Below are 17847 nucleotides of genomic sequence, written 5' to 3'. Positions count from 1 at the left end.
CATTCAATCCAAGGATAATTTAATAACATATATATCAAAAGCTTTATATTCAAATCATTAAATAATCTTCCGTTTCAACATCGAGTTCATTTCATCTCATTTTAATTTCTCATTTTGTATAAATTGTTTCACCCGATGAACCCTAGTAAATGGACTCGGATACACAAGTAAATACACCACACAAGTTGCTCGTCCGAGCTGAAAATATTTGTGTTAGATTACCCATTCAGGTTAAACATTTAAAATGACACATCCAAATGTTGATCCAAACTAAACATACATACATGTCAAGTTACCCGTTCGGGCTAAACTTTTAAAACTACATTAGGTTACTGTCTGAGCTAAAACTGTATCACATGTATTTGAGTATCTGCAACAAATGTTGGACCTCAATAATAATCTGTAATCACTCTCGTAAAAGCATGCAAAAAATCCTATTGGCATGCCAATCGTAATGTAACACCCTACGTCTAACCCGTCCACTGGATCTGGGTACAGAACGTCACAAATGGACCAGGTTCACAATACTTCATTAGATTATGCAAAGTTAACTATTATAAAGAAGACTAACGTAAAATAATCCAAAAATAAAACAACAATACTTCTTACAGTAAAAGCCTCGACTTTACTCAAAACTTGGTCTCTCGAGGTTTCTATCCTTATACAAATCATTGGTTTATAAGTTAATACCTTAAATTTGGTTAAGGGCTAACTAATTCAGATTCTAGACTCTAAGTATGTCATCTGGTTACACCATAATAAATCCTCACGCGAAGCCTCCATTAGTACCCCTCCCAATGTGCATGAATCTAATTGTTCGCGATCCCTAATCTTGTCAATGTTTAGCGGGGTCCCTCCTCTGAGTCCTCGATCAACCTCGTAATCCTACGAACATCAGACAAACGTTTGTAAGTTCAAATGAAATTAGTAAGTTCCTTTACTTCACCATAATTAAGCTCACATGAGAGTAACGAATGTAAAATAATCTAAACATAAATTTAACTCCATTCTCACTCAAAGCGAGCTTTCTTTGTCAGGGAGGGAAAAAATAGAGGGTAGCTGCTGAGCAGAGATGGAAAGAGGGACACAAAGGCAATCCCTCTCAGCCACTGCAGGACACTCTGCCACTGGAGTGTGAACTGGACACGTGAAAGCTATCTTCTCGAAGTTTTTCCGTATTTTTTACTTTGTTCATCCGTGAATTGATTTGATAAAAATGATATTGGATGATGTTTTGGTTTGGAATTTTATTCGCCAACCCATGAGTTAAATCTCATAGGGTTGGGATTACATGATGAAACTTTTATTTTCTTTAATGGTTGAAGCATAGATCCGAATCAATTTACTGTTTCATTTAATTATTTTATTTTTAATTGTATGCTTGCAATCTCTAGACATAGATGACTGTTCAACGTGCCCATAAACTAAATCTAATTCTAAAAAGGTTGGATTAGTTGGATTGAAATTGAATGGTATGAGCAAGTACTCGACCGATACTTGCAGTAGACCCTAGACATAGACTAGCGTTCATATAGAAGGAAAGCAATGCAAGGTAACACATTAATGCCTATAGACACAGGCAAGGTAACTTGAGGCTTTTGCTCTCGAAAGAAGTAGACCATTTTAGAACTCTTCTAAGCAGTAAACTGAGTATGATTTTGCTGAGGCATTATTGACAGTAAGTGTAGATTCTTAGTATTCCCGACCTTTCAAATCAACATCATATATCATTTATTTTTTTTGTTGTATCTTTACCATATCATTATTAGTTATTTACTTGATCGTTTACATTTCTACTCTCATTTTACCATAGCATTTCCAAGTATTCATTAATTCCACATATTGCATACATCATTATTCCTTTTAATTGCCACTGCATACTTACCATAGCTTTACCATAACATTAATCGTATTTTATTATAATAACTTCACCACTTTTGTACCTCAATTGATCCTCATAGGAACGATACTCACTCATCACTTTATTACTTGATATGCCGTGTATACTTGCACAATTCACATATCATTTCACGTGCGACAGTGGGTGATCTACCAGCAACAATTAAATGGCCTCCAATCGTGCAACAAGGGAAAATGTTTCATTGAATTCAATTTTCTCAACTTGTTTGTACCCTTAAGCCACCATTCATGTCTTATTGCGAGTTATGATCACATTCTTGTTTGTCTTGTTCTTAAAAATTCATTTGCTAGACTTCATTTCAATCAAACTTCTAGAGTTCTTCCTACATACCCTAGATGCAATCCTTATCTTTTACTACTTTTTATACCTTCTTTGGTTCAACTTGATACATGTAACAAGAAAACCTCAACATATCCTTATATTTTGGTCATTGGTTTTCCTCTAGCCTTGACCTCATCATTGAGATCACCAATCACATCACTAATAGAATGGTTCTTCCTAAATTTGGAATGTGGTCATAACTACTCAACATCATGGTTTGGATCTTCCTCTCTACTGGATTCCTCAACCTCATGACTTCCTCCTTCAAGTTTACCAGTTGTTTGCTCAGTGTTTGGAGTAATGGGCACTAGTTCAAGCATTAGTTGTGCCACACATTCATCTTTAATTTTTCATCATTCTTAACATATTCATTATTAATAACAACATTAATAAACTCCATTAACTTCTAAATTTTATTTTTGTATACTCAAAAAGTGTTGAATCTGAGTAGCCTAGGAAAATCTCTTCATCACTCATAGAGCTAAACTTTTCTTGATACTTTCTATCTTTAAAAATATAGCAAATACTCCTAAATGCATGAAAGTACTTGATATTTGGCTTCCTCCTTTTCCACATTTCATAGTGAGTCATGTATATCTTAAGTCTCAAGTGAACTCTATTAATAACATACACAATTGTGTTGACAACCTTAGCCTAGAATTTATGTGGAATGTTCTTACTGTTCAATAGAACTCGAGCCATTTCTTGAATAGTTCTATTCTTTCTCTCGACTACACCATTTTGCTATGGAGTTTTTACAATATAAAATTCATGCTTTATGCCTTCTTCATCATAAAATTCTAAAAACTCCTCATTTTCAACTTCTCCACCATGATCACTTCTAATCCTCATATTTGTACCAATGGTGCTTCCTTTCTAATTTATCAGCCTTCTACTTAAATTTTTTAACTCTCCAAAAGCATTTGATTTTTTTTCCTAAGAAATCTCACCGAGATAATTGATACGTCTAATTTATATAGGTTTATTTCACACATTTTTTTACTTATAAATCATCCAAATTCTGAGCATGTGGATAGCTAATTGAGTCATTTTAGTTCATATTTAGACATTGGGCATAATTTAGTAAAGTTTGTAATTTTATATATTTAGTATTAATTTTACATAATTTTACTATTTTATGCTACATGTTAATTTTTACTCCATTTGTCGTAGTTGGACCACTGAATTAATTTATGTGGGAGTCAATAAAAATTCACATACAAATGAGCTTTAGTCTACTTCATGTGGACAGCTAGAGGAAGAATTGAGCTAAAAAATATTGCCTTGACCCAGCTTGAAGATTGTTGTTGAAAAGAATTAATATGCTTATAAATAGGGTTGCAAAACCATCCAATAAGGGGAAGAGAAGCCCAAATTTGGAAAAGGCATGAAAGAGCAGCCCAAACCAGCTTTGGAAAAATTAAAAGAAGTCCCCTACATGTGTGAAAAAATTACAAATCAACCCAACAAAATCCCTTTGATTGTTGTTTAACCCATGCCACAAATCAAGCAAAAAATTAAGAAAAAAATTAACTCATTCTCTATAATTCATGGCCAGCCATGCATGAGAGGAATTCAAGGGATGTTTATGCTATTTTTAGCAAACTCCCAAGCTCTCCCTTTACTATAAATACCACATTCATTTCACTTCTCATCTGATCCCCTCATCATTCATACATCCCTCAACTCTTATCTTTCTCTCATCTCTTCCATGCATAAGTCATCCATTTCCCCACTTCGTTTTAGCTAACATTTCCCTTCAGGAAAACCACTTTTGGTTGGCAGCCTTAAGGAACAATTTTTGAAGGAGCGATCACGAGGATTGGAGGAAGCCACCATGATCGGTCTTTAGAAAACTGCCAAAATCATCAAGAGTTTCTTCTTCCCTATTCTTTAAATTTGTTCTTAGTTATTCAAATTTTTTGCAAATTGTTTTGATGTTTTTCTGTTGACAATGATAACTTAATTTTATTTTAACTAGAATGATAGCATTAATTTGATGAAGTTCATTTTATTCATGTTTATGATGTTTTATGCCTCAATTGTTAATTCTTTCTATTAAAATAATTTATGTATTTCATGCATTAAAATATTTGTGAATGAATTAGAATTAGTCAATGAATCCTAACCAGATGGCGATTAATGGATGCAATAATTGGAAGGTTCATGCTTAATTTAGATCCTAACTGGATTAAATTAAAGGTTCGTAATAACTCGAAAGAGCTCTATTATCTAACATAATTTTTAGATTTGTGTGATTAAATTGTTTCAAACCTAACCCGTCCTTGTTACTTTACATAAATTCTAAGGAATCCTTATTTAAATATGGACATAGAAATATACATGTTTTTCTAAGTATAAGATTTTAAAAGAACTTATATTAGATTCCAAGCTAATGAATGATCGACTTGCCATGGAATTTTTCCATAACATTGTCAGCATGATGAAAAATGAATTAAGTCAAGTGTTGTAATTATTCTAGCTTATTTATGTTATTGTTGATAACTTGTGAAATTGCCGCTAAACCATCTCACTTCATTTTTTGCATTTCACTGCATTTAGGTTAATTTACATTTAGTTAATTAATTTAATTTAACATTCATCACCCCAAAATATTGTGTCTTTCTTATCAATTTGTAAATTCATAATTTTGCAATTATTTGATTAACAGATATTGCCTTAATCATTTTTTTGTGAAATTATTTCTTTCAACTTTATTTGTTTATTTTTATTTTTTAATTGATTATTTTTTTTCTTTTCAGGTGTTTATGAGCATTGATCGAATCATCAATTTACTCTCTATAAACCCTGAAATTGAACGAACATTTAGACAAAGGAGACGAGAAAGAGTAGCCCAAAGACAAGCCGTAGAAATGGACCTTGAAAATCAAAATGATGTTCAAAGGAATGGAGCCATTAATGTGTGTAATCCAATCCTTATTGCTTATGATAGGGATTCAGCTATAAGGCAGTACGTTGTGCCACTTTTTAATAAGTTAAATTCGGGAAGTAGGAGATCGAGGATCGAGGCGCGACAATTTGAATTGAAGCCTGTGATGTTTCAAATGCTTCAAATAATGGGCCAATTTAGTGGAATGGCCACAGAAGATCCACACCATAACCTTTGACTGTTCATGGAAGTGAGTGATTCCTTCAATATAGTCAGTGTAACTAAAGACGCATTAAGGTTGAAGTTGCTTCCATACTTGTTGCGAGACAGAGCTCGAGCATGGCTTAATTCGTTGCCACCAAGCTCAATTTTTTCTTCACAAGAATTAGTTGAACAATTTCTAGTTAAGTATTTCTCACCTAGCAAAAATGATAAGTTGCAGAATAAGATCACTACTTTTCAGCAAATGGATGACGAATCCTTATACGAGGCATGAGAAAGATTTAAAGAGCTACTACGTAAATGCCCTCACCACAAGATTTCTTATTGCATTCAACTGGACACATTGCCAAAGGTAATAATTAAAACCAGTGACTAAGGTATGGTTTTCCTTTATTCGATATAGTTTCATGCTTATCTCACATAGTTCCACCATCTCGATTGAACGAATGCTTTTGTTATATACAATTATGGCAAAGAAGTCAATCGATTTTGGGAAAATTATTCTCAAGGAAATCTAAGACTATGCGATGAAAAAGGCAAGAAGTGCTTATGTTCTATCATTGATTACTTCACTTTGCATAAGGGCCCAATTTAAATCAAAAGCAAACCTGAATGGTCGTTATGTTCAAGGTTGCATAACAATACATAATCTTGAAAGGTTAATAGGGAATGTTAAACAGTTGAACCAGATCGAGCCGAATGAACCAGAATATGATGAGTCATCAACCAAATCTTAACCAAAAACTGACTCGTTGAATGAAGTAGAGGAAGCAGAACTTGAAGGTGAACCAAAAGCCTTAAATTGAGAATGGAACCAAATATTTCTGAACCAGTTGAGCCAAATGTTAATCCTGATTTGACCATTCTGATGACCACTTCTTCAAACACTATGAATAAGTCAGAATTTTGTGGAAATTTATGTATAACCAACAATAGGCTTATTAGGAATATGCAAAAATTAGAGATGATTCCATAAAGAATACTTTTAAGAATATCTCTAACAGGTTTATTCCTGAGTTCCCAGATCATATCTTCGATTCATGGCAAAAAGAGGTCATGAATACAAGCGAGAACGAGAAGGAAAAGGAGCAAGACAAATGGGATGATACAGATGAATTAAAGGGGGATTTCTTTTTCTTTAGTATTACTTTTAAGACATTTATTTATTTTAGGAATATGTTATTTTATGTACAATAAAGTTGAATAATTTGCAATTAATGAATAAACTAAGCCAATGTTCTTCCATTAATTTTTGTTCTCTCTTAAAGAGTATATTACATAGTAGTGTGGCAATATGAATGTACATGTCTAAGGATTGGATTTTTCAAGAAAGACTTGGTATTTAAGCAGTTTTTATGACTCGCCTCTCTTTTTTGAGTCGTACCTGGTGTATAGTTTTTATTCATTACTTTGTTATTTTGCAATAAGGACATTGCTTCTTTTTAAAGGGGAGGTAAGGGCCAATCTTGTATGATTTTTAAAATTTTTCAATTTTCACACATAAGTATGCTGAAATTAAGTGATGCTCAGGAAAAATTTTTCTAATACGCTAGCCCATATGCTAGTATAATTTCTGATTTTATTTAAGTTCTTGTTACATGTTAGCTTAGTTATGATATGCTTGTATTTTTCATTAGTCTTATATAGTCTTTGCCATGAAAATTTACTTTCCTTCGAAATAGAAATGCATGAAGGTTTAAGTCTTTAGAATTGTCTTAGTAACTTTCTTGAGGCGAAATCTTAGGAGGCATAAGAATCTAAATATGATTTAGGTACATTTTCTTTGGATCGTTTGAACCTTTCAATTCTATCATATGAGTTTAATCCTTAAAAGCTTAGTTTGAGCCATATAGCCTATTTTATTGTTATTTACCTACATAACAAGCTACCATATTATCATCTTTTAAATTTTTACCCTATCTTGCACTACTATGAACTATATTGTCTTAGTGAGTAAAATTCGGGGAAAAATTCATAAAGATGTACATGTTTCGATAAAAAAAAGAGAAAAATATCTATTCAAGTGTTGAAATGTATTGTTGAGCATAAGTTTCAAATTAAGTTTAGGGGTGTTAAACCCCATTAATAGAAAGACTGTACCCCAAAAAGATTTTGAAATAGTATCTGCATGTGAGAAATTTAATAGCAAAAAGAGATTGTGAGCATAGATTTGTTGTTGTATGATTATGTGAAAAGTTGATTCTTTGTAAATATTGTGCAAGATTGCCCTAGATTTTTGTTTTGCATGAAACATTACTCGGGACAACCAATGTATTAGTTTGGGGGTGTAATACGTCCAATTTATATAGGTTTATTTAACACAGTTTTACTCATAATTCATGAAAATTCTGAGCATGTGGATAGCAAATTGAGTCATTTTAGTTCATATTTAGACATTGGGCTTAATTTTAGTAAAGTTTGTAATTTTAGATAATTTAGTATTAATTTTACATAATTTTACTATTTTATGCTACATGTTAATTTTTACTCAATTTGTTGCAGTTAGACCACTGAATTAATTCACGTGGGAGTCAATAAAAATTCACATGCAAATGAGCTATAGTCTACTTCATGTGGATGGCTAGAGGAAGAATTGGGCTAAAAAATATTACCTTGACCCAGCTTAAAGATTGTTGTTGAAAAGAATTAATCTGGTTGAAAATTGGGTTGCCAAACTTGATTAAATTAAATGTTTGTAATAACTTGAAAGAGCTCTATTACCTAACATAATTTTTAGATTTGTGTGATTAAATTGTTTCAAACCTAACTCATCCTTGTTACTTCACATAAATTCTAAGGAATCCTTATTTAAAACGGACATAGAAATATACATGTTTTTCTAAGTATAAGATTCTCAAAGAACTTATATTAGATTCCAAGTTAATGAACGATCGAGTTGCCATGGAATTTTCCAGAACATTGTTAGAATGATGAAAAATGAATTGAGTCAAATGTTGTAATTATTCTAGCTTATTTATGTTATTGTTGTTAACTTGTGAAATTGCTACTAAACCATCTCATTGCATTTGTTGCATTTTATTGCATTTAGGTTAATTTAGATTTAGTTAATTAATTTAATTTAAAATCCATCACCCTAAAATATTGTGCTTTTCCTACCAACTTGTAAATTCATAATTTTGCAATTATTTGATTAACAGATACAGTCCTTGCGTAGACGATAACTCTTTTACTTATTACTTGATAACGGTTGTGTACACTTGCACATTCCATTGTGAACTAATAATCTAAAATAATCATCGATATAGACAAGAATGTATTGCTTACCATCTACTTTAAGTTTGCATTGGTTCAATTAGGTCCATATGGAGAAACTCTAATGGAGTAGTGCTTTGGACCAACTTTAACTACTTGTGGGACTCCCTATGTTGCTTTCCTTTGAGAAAATTTTCACAAACCTTTGGTACTGTTCCCCCTAACTTGGTCATTCCTTGTACTACTCCATATCTAACTAGGCGTTTGAAACACCTTGAACTGAATGTGCCTAAGCTTTTCATGCCACAATTCTATTTTAGAGATACCAACTTTACTGTATCATGGTAGTTGAATAAACTATAGCAATTTTCCAGGGTTCATGCTCCTTTCATGACATTATCTCCTTGTTTAAAGGTAACAAAACACTTGTCTTTGGTGAAGTTGACAATCATTTGTTGATCAGATAACTGGCTGATGCTTATCAAATTTTCCTTTAATTCATCAACAAGAAATACATTTTTCAATTCAAGTAATCCAAGAACATTAAAAATCCCATTGCCAAGAAATTTACCTTTCTTTCAGTCACCAAATGTTACATGACCTCCATGGCATTCATCAAACGCAGAAAGACAAGTAGCATTACTAATCATATGGCAAGAACATCCATTGGTGAAATACCATGCATGATCTACAGTGGTCTTTAAAGATTAATGAGCAACAAACAAATTTATTTATCATTCTTTCTCTAGACAAGATTTCTTTTTCTTCTTCGAAGTAGTGCTGAGACTAGTGGCCACTTGATATTGCATTTTTACTTTCTTCTTAAATCATGAAGCATCTTAAAGCATCTTGTCTGATGTGACCTAATGTACCATGATAATCACAGATGACGTTGTGTTTAAAGTATACCATCTTATCAACAATGATAACAGTAGGTCATTTTAAGAATTCTCCCTAACAATCATTTGTAGTTTTGACAAAAACAGTAGGACCTCCAATAAAAATTTTAGATTTTTCCTCAACATAACTCAATCCTCCTCTTTTCTAGGGCACCGCCGTCTTGCAACTATATTTTGATCAAGTTTTACACTTTTGGCATTGAATTTCTTGAACATCTTCTTTATTGAATCAAACTCTTTCTAAGTCTTCTCTGAACTTACTATTCTAATAACAAGTTGAGACTCCTTCGCTTCCACTTGGTTGATCAACTTTGAATTTTATTCTTTTAACTAGTTGTTCTCAGTGATCATTCTATAGTTGACATTACACACCATTTCCAACTTAACAAATATTTTTTATAGGTCTTCAAGAACTCAACATTTCATTTTGCTTCAGATGCTTCATCAATGTCACTCTAAGATGCAGCAACTATGTCCACCTTAGAGGTGAACTCAACGTAATTACTTAGGTGTTCTTCATTGAAATTGAAGTTACTCGTGGAATCTTTTTTTCCATGTAACACAAAAGGACATCTTTTTATTCAAAGTGTTTGCAAACTCAGCTTATATATTTCTAAAACCATGACATTCATGATATTAGATCCCCTTCTTCATTTCCTTGGCTACTTCTTCATTGATGACAACTCTTATGGACTTTATTTTTTTGTATTCCTAAAAGTTTCAAACTTTTGGTTTCTTATAAAATGCTTTATTTAAAAGCCTTATGGAAGTTTCAAGTCAACAACTTGACCACCTCTGGACGTACCAACATCCAGAGTAAAGATCTTGCACAAAATATATGGAAAAATGGTATCCACAAGTATACAGGTCAAGTTGTAATATAGTTACAATAGAGTAGATGAGTACCCCGAAGATCATACCCAAGGGAGGCAAGTATTTAAATTAATCTTAACTTAAACATAAATAGATCTAATTAATACTCTAATCAGTTTATAGTTCGAAGAGATAAAAGAGGAGTTCTTGGATTATAATAAAAGAATAATAAAATGAACTAAATGAATGGAAAGCAAGAAACCAAATAAGGAAGTAAATATCAAATTTGGACAAGGGTGGTTAGCTTGCTTTGGTAATCATAATCAACTGTCAAATTACCGTTGTTGTGGTATTGAGGTCGATGCCGCGATACATTCTAGTCTTTTGGATTCTTGAGTACACTGGGTTCGATGTCGCGACACACAAAGTCCATGTCGCGACCTCAAAATGATTTCCTAAATTTCATCGATTTTGCCTTTGGTGTTGCAACACGGGGCTACTGTGTTGCGACACTGGCTCTGGTTTCTTCCAAAATTCCAATTTATAAAGTGTTACAGTTTCTATAAAACATAAAGTTAATGAAAATTAAAATCTATGCTAAAAATTTAGCTAAAAATACAATAATTTACAAAATTTAAACATCAATTCAAATAATTTAAGTCTTACTATGTATTCATTCGACAGTATCATTAATTCACAGGTGGACGATTATTCAATTCTATTAGTATTAGCCCATTATTTGTCCTGTCATTCCATCTTTTCCTATTTATTCCTTTCCTTAAACCTATTTTTTAGACCTGCATGCATTAAAGGAATTATGTCCCTCGACTTAGGAGTGTTAGAAACAAATAATTCCTTGCACTGCACCCCTAATTTCATCCAACTTTCCTAGCTTGGTTGATGACCACATTCAAAAGATTCAATCTCACCATTAATTTTCATGGTCAATTCATTTTCTTCTAAATCAATGGTGGACCTAAAGGTGGCTAGAAAAGGTCTACCTAGTAAGATCAGTATCTTTCAATCTTCTTCAAAATCTACTAGGATAATAAAGCTGTGCACTTTGACTAACACATCTTCTAGTACTCCTTTTGGATGTACTGAAGATTTATCGGCCAGTTGCATTGTTATCTGGGTATTTTTTGAGGTCCCTTAACCCGAGTTTTTCAAAAATGGATAGAGGCATTAAATTAATAGTAGCTCCTAGGTTACATAGAGCTCTATTAAAACGAATGCTCCCTATCTCTATGGGAATATTAAAACTTCTTAGGTCTTTTAGTTTTTGGGGAACTTGTCTTGAGATAACCATAATACAAGAAACACTTATATTAACCTATTTGTCTACCTTAATTTTTGTATGTTTAGACATAATTTCCTTTAAAAACTTGGTGTATTTAGGAACTTTCTCAATTAATTCAATTAAAGGCAAGTTAACATTTAACATTTTGAACAAGTTCAGGAACCTTACAAATTCGTCCTCATCCCACTTTTACTTTTTTCTAGTCTTGAAAGGGAATGGTATCTTTACAACGGCAAAATCTTTAGTTTTTTTTACTCAACTGTAGGTGTAATTACCTCCTCTGTATTTGATTCATCTTTAGCCACTAAGGGTCTTTCTTGAATATCATCAGTATTCTCCATATTTACCTCATGAGTAGGATTTTCTGGGCTACTCAATACTTTGCCTAATCAGAGCACTTTTGCTTTCACGTTCTCCTTCCCTTCCCTACGAGGATTATTTTTTGTATTGCTAAGAATATCTATGTCAATTTGTCTTTTGATGTCACCCATCATGCTCATCAATTGTCTCATTTGATCTTCAAGTTTAGTCAATGTTCTTGTTAAGTTGGTGCACTTAGCCTACACTTACTTTATGTCCATCCTTATTGACTACATCTCCTCCTCGATTCTATCCAAATGTTGACTACATACAATATGGTCACTACAGTTTGCCCTATCCTGAGGTTTCTACAAATAGGGAGGTTGAAAATTATTGTTTTTAACTTGATTCAAGTTATTACCTCCTCCTTGGTTTCCTCCCCATCTCAGGTTCGAGTGATCTCTCCATTCGGGATTGTATGTATTTGAATAGGGGTTTCTACCCCTATTTTCAATGTAGTTCACATCCTCGGTATGATTATTAATATAGGGGAAGAGCGGTTCCTCCATAGATATTTGATATACCCTTTTTAACCTCTATTCAGCTGATTTTGTCCAATAATTGTTGTTATTTGTCATCTTCTTGGACAACCTTCACTGTAGATAGTCTTTGGTCATATGTATGATCTTCAATTGGACACTAGCAAGAGTTCATTGCCGTACTCTCTATTAATTCGTACGCATCCTCGTACGTTCTGTTCATCAAGGCTCCTCTTACTGCTCCATCTAATCCTGACCTCGAATGCATATAAAACCCATTATAAAAAGTTTGTTGTCATAACCATTTAGGTTATTCATGGTGTGGGCACTTCTGAATCAGCATCTTGAAACACTCACATGCTTTATGAAGGCTTTCTCCTTCTAATTTCTTGAACATCAAAATTTCCCTTCTTATCTAAACCATTTTGCTGATAGGGAAGAAATTTTGTAGGAATTTCCCTACAATTTCATCCCATGTCGTGATTGATCCTCGTGCCTGGCAATCTAGCCAGGAAAAGGAGTTATCGATTAATGAAAAGGGGAACAACCAAAGACGAATAGCGTCATCAGTGACCCTTTTGTATTTAAAGGTATCACAAATCTGGAGGAATAGTTTTAAATACCGACTCAGATCCTCTGTCAGTGTTCTGCAAAACTACAAATTATTCTAGATCATAGCTGGCTTAATCTTGAAATTATTTGTCATGATAGCTAGCCTCGTTATTCTCCTTTGAACCATATCTAGATTTTAAAGTGCATATTGTCTTAAAGTCCTCTCGTTACATGGCATGCTTAGATTTACGGGTAATTGTGGTGGTGGTGGTGGTAAGTTTGGTTGGCTAACATTGGCTTTTTCAAATAGCAGAGTTTCACGAGGTACGTTTCCTACAGCAGGTGGTGGGTTCTGCATCTATTGCTACTGTTGCTATCAACGATTCTTTCGGATAATTCTTTCTAGATCAGTGGCTAGCTCTATAGGTGTCCTCTTACTACGAGTCATATATGAACCCAAAAAGATAGAATTAGTAGAAAAGAAAATTAAATTTGTAACTATAACCTAAAAATTTCCTACTTATTCTATTAAAATGCAAAAACTAAAACTAATATAGTGACATTGCCTCCCCTACAATAGCACCAACAACTAGACCGCCTCCGGACATACCAATGTCCAAAGTAAAAATCCTACAAAAAAGAAATGAAAAAACAGTATTCGCAAGTATATGTGTTAGGTTGTAATATAGTTACAGTGGAGTAGGTGAGTACCCCGAGGGTCATACCCAAAGATGGCAAGTATATAAATTAATCTTAGCTTAAACATAAATAGATCTAATTAATACTCTAACCAATTTATAGTATGAAGAGATAAAAGAGGATTTTTTTGGATTATAATAAAATAATAATAAAAGAAATAAAAGTAACTAAATGAATGGAAAACAAGAAATCAAATAAGACAGTAAATATCAAATTTGGACATAGGTGATTAGCTCGCTTTGGTAATCATAATCAACTTTTGTCTCGGGCTTTTTTGTTCAATCAACTACTCAATACCCTATAAGGATCTTCCGGTACGTCCACTAAAATACTCAGCCGAAAATGATTACTTATCTTCTGGCCTCACTGTCTAGATCAGTTTAGGGTTAAGGTGTTCACGGATAGGCCATACCAATTTTGGGTTAATTCCTAAGGTTTTCATGCCTAAGGTTTAGGTTCTTCCATTCTTGGACAGCTGATACACTAAGGAATCCCTACAAAATAGTTAATTATTCATACCTTCTGGATCTTATAAATCCTACAAACTTGAATGAAAGAATAAACAAGAAACTTAGAATCCTCATAGAGTTTGAGAATAACTTTAGAATCTGATTTCTTCCCGAAAGTAAATAACAAGAATGAAAATAAAGTCTAAAACCTAAGATAAAGGAAAAACTAAAGACTAAAACTAAAATGAAAATTATATAATAGAAAAATGTATAAATAACATGTGTTAGCTAAGCCTAATTATAGACTTAGGATGGTCATCATCCTTAACCCTAGGTCCGCTGACGTTTCTTAGCTTAAAGTTGGATTGTGTAGACCTAAACGTCTCTGGATCATATTAATTTCCCGTGCAGAGGGGATGTCGCAACACACCAGGTCTTGTGTCACGACATCAAAAGTAGTATGCTCAACTTCAGGGTGTCTTCAGGGATATGTCATGATATCCTCAGGCTGTGTTGTGAAATTAAAGGTATTCTTAAACATTTCTTATCCTACTCCCTATGTTATGGCATCACTTGCTCCGTGTTGCAACCTAGCGACCAATGTTGAGTTAATAAGCGTTCTAATGGTCTCATGCACACTCACAAAGTATATTAGCTCCCCCTTAGGCCTCATTCGGCCTCTAAGGTTAATAAAAGACTCGAATAAAACATTTTATTACACTTAACTAAACTTGTTGAAATGTAATTAAAACATAAGTAAAATGTTTATGTTCAAACTCCTAAAGTGCGAAAACTAGTTTAATCTACTAGACTGAATTACGGTAGATCAAACACTACCTGTCCCTACAGCTTTTCTATAGCAGTGTTGTGATTAATGGGTACTGCTTCTATTACTTGTAAGGCAATGCTCTTTTCTTCTTTGTTCTTGATCCTATTTGTTTCATCTAGATCAATCTCAAAGGTTTGTTAATCTAATCAGCTCGTTAATATGCATTATATCAATGTCTTTTGCCTCCTCAATATCTATTACTTTGATAATGAATCTTTCAGGCCAGGATTGGAGAATCTTTCTGACCAGTTTTGAATTTGAGTACTCATCTCCAAGGCAAAAGCCTAATTGGATTTATATTGTAGAGTTTTACATAAAACTCTTCAATTGTATCATTCTCTTACATCTTCTAGTTTCAAGGTTAGTTGTGAGCATTTGTAGCTTCGATTGGTTCACAATATTAGTGCCTTTATGAGCTGCTTTAAGGATATCCCAGGCTTCCTTGGCAATAGTGCATTTGGAGATTCTTTTGAACTCTTGAGCATCTATCCCACAAAAAAATTACATAGAGAGCCTTTAAGTTAGCATTGGCAAGCTTCTTCTCTTTAATTGTCCAATTCAAGTTAGACTTAGGCATCTTGATTCCATCAACTTTAGTGAAAGGATACTCCCATCCAAATAGAACTACTTTCCAAGATTTTTCATCAAATGACTTTGTAACACCTAGACTTGGCAGGTCCTAAGTCTGGGCGAGTAGCCCAAAGGAAATCTGATTAGTGCGATCCTATCCACTCAATTTTTATCTCTAACGCGCTCATAGGGCACATAGATAACAACATAATTTAAAGTGAGGTATGTCTTTCCAGAAGAGTGTGTATGCATAGAAGGAAAGGTTGGCAAGGATATTAAAGAATTCTTAGGTTGTAAGAGACCTCGCATAAGTTAAGGTATGCCTACTTTGTCTAGTTTACATATAAGTTACGTATTAACAAAATAGTTAGGTTAGAACAACGGGTCAAATCAAAGATATGAAAAGATTTTGGATTTTAGAATACCCTTCTCTACAGTTGTAAGCCACCAATAAGAGTAGCCTTGAAAGTTAATGACACGTGTTAAGTTCTTCTAAGAGAGCATGGGTTTTCTTTACAAAATATTGCAACTTAGTTTAGAAGGAAAGTATGTTATCTCCTCCCTTCTTGAAAATAAAACTATTGTTGCCTTGCTCTAGAGGCTAATCAGAAATTTCTTAATATCATAAAACTACAGACCAGAGTTCATGAATGAGGTTGTATTTCACCCGTGTGACTTATAAGGGTTCACAAATGGATGTACAAACTTTGGGATCAAGCTGCTATTCATGAAAGTTATGTGAGTCAGTAAACTAACTCTTATATGCATTGCATGCCTTCAACATATTTTTGTGCTAAGCGACCTAAAGCATGAAGAGTAAAGACCTATGAACTTGCATGTATGGAAAACATGTTTCTTGAAGGTTAAAAGCTTAGGACATGAGTCTGAAGATTAATAAGTAATGGTTATGTAAGTGTACGTGTCATGAAAATATGTTAAGAAATGTGTCTGGTAAGCATAAAAGTGTCTATCATGAGTGAGTCGATGCATGATGAGTCTATGCCTATCTCTGGAATCATCAAAAGGGTTCGTTGAGACTAAAAACATGAATCTCTAAAAAGACAAGTCCATAGCCATGGCACTGAATGACGATATCGTGTAAGACCATAACTGGTGGTTTATGGCATCATATGGAAGAAAGATTATATTGTGTAAGACCATAACTGGTGCGTTATGGCATCATATACAAGAATTTAAAAAAAGCTATTACTTAATGTGGTCCCTTGTGTGTGCCAAGACGATGAAGGGCAAACCTTACTAAGTGTGAGTCTAAGCAAATCCCTATCGTCTAAATCACTAGGAAAGGAAAAGCCTTGTGGAAAAACTCTGGATGGGAAAGCCTTGGTGGCGAGTTCTGGATATTAAGGAATGCCTTTGTGGAGCAACTCTGGACAAGAAAGCCTTTGTGGCGAGTACTAGATATTAAAGAATACCTTTGTGACACAACTCTGGATAGTAAAGCCTTTGTGGTGAGTACTGGATATTAAGGAATACCTTTATGGCACAACTATGGACAGGAAAGCCTTTGTGGCAAGTACTGGATATTACGGAATGCCTTTGTGGCACAACTCTGGACAGGAAAGCCTTTGTGGCGAGTACTAGATATTAAGGAATGCCTTTGTGGCACAACACTGGTTAGGAAAGCCTTTGTAGCGAGTATTGGATATTAAAGAATGTCTTTACGACATAACTCTAGATAGGTAAGCCTTTGTGGGGAGTATTGGATATTGAGGAAAGCCTTTATGGCACAACTCTGGACAAGAAAACCTTTATGGCAAGTATTGAATATTAAGGAATGCCTTTTTGGCACAATTCTAGATAGGAAAGCCTTTGTGGCGAGTACTGGATTCAAAGTATACCTTTGTGAGAAAACTTCGAAAGGGTAAGCTTTTGTGGCTAATATTTTAAAGGACACCTTTGTGGCAAGGCTCTGAAAAGAAAGCTTTTGTGGAAGTACTTCATGAAAATGATGTCTTTGTGGCAATTTTTGGATAAGGAAGCCCTTGAGGCTATCTCTAAAAAAGAAAGCCTTTATAGAAAACTCTGAATGAAAAGAATGGAACCTATGGCAAACTCTAATAAATGATGTACGAAGTCTTTTAAAGGTATGGTGAGTATAGCGAAATCTGAAAGAAAGGCTCCGTAAGAGGTGTTGTGGTGAACCCAATATAGTAACATGGTAAGAAAAATGAAATGAGAATGAACTAGCGTGAGTGGCAAACAAAAGTTATTTTGTCTGTAAGGCCCTTTGTAACAGAAATAATTGAGAAATCACAAAAGAACAAGTGAAGAATGCAATTATGGTAACGATGATAGGTAATGCATGTTAT

The 17847-nt window shown here is 33.7% G+C and overlaps 2 non-coding genes across 2 annotated transcripts; one reads left to right on the top strand and one right to left on the bottom strand.

Annotated features, from left to right (window-relative positions):
- Nucleotides 1-5566: 5566 nt before the first annotated feature.
- On the bottom strand, nt 5567-5672 carry LOC128034263 (small nucleolar RNA R71). Its single transcript, XR_008190393.1, has one exon. It is a non-coding gene; the product is annotated as a small nucleolar RNA R71 (small nucleolar RNA).
- Nucleotides 5673-12729: 7057 nt separating this feature from the next.
- LOC128034362 (small nucleolar RNA R71) lies at nt 12730-12836 on the top strand. Its single transcript, XR_008190488.1, has one exon. It is a non-coding gene; the product is annotated as a small nucleolar RNA R71 (small nucleolar RNA).
- The last annotated feature ends 5011 nt before the right edge of the window (nt 12837-17847 follow it).

This window comes from Gossypium raimondii, chromosome 10 (assembly GCF_025698545.1).
Source record: "Gossypium raimondii isolate GPD5lz chromosome 10, ASM2569854v1, whole genome shotgun sequence".
Classification (NCBI taxonomy): Eukaryota; Viridiplantae; Streptophyta; class Magnoliopsida; order Malvales; family Malvaceae; genus Gossypium; species Gossypium raimondii.
This window is presented reverse-complemented; position numbering and strand designations above follow the sequence as displayed.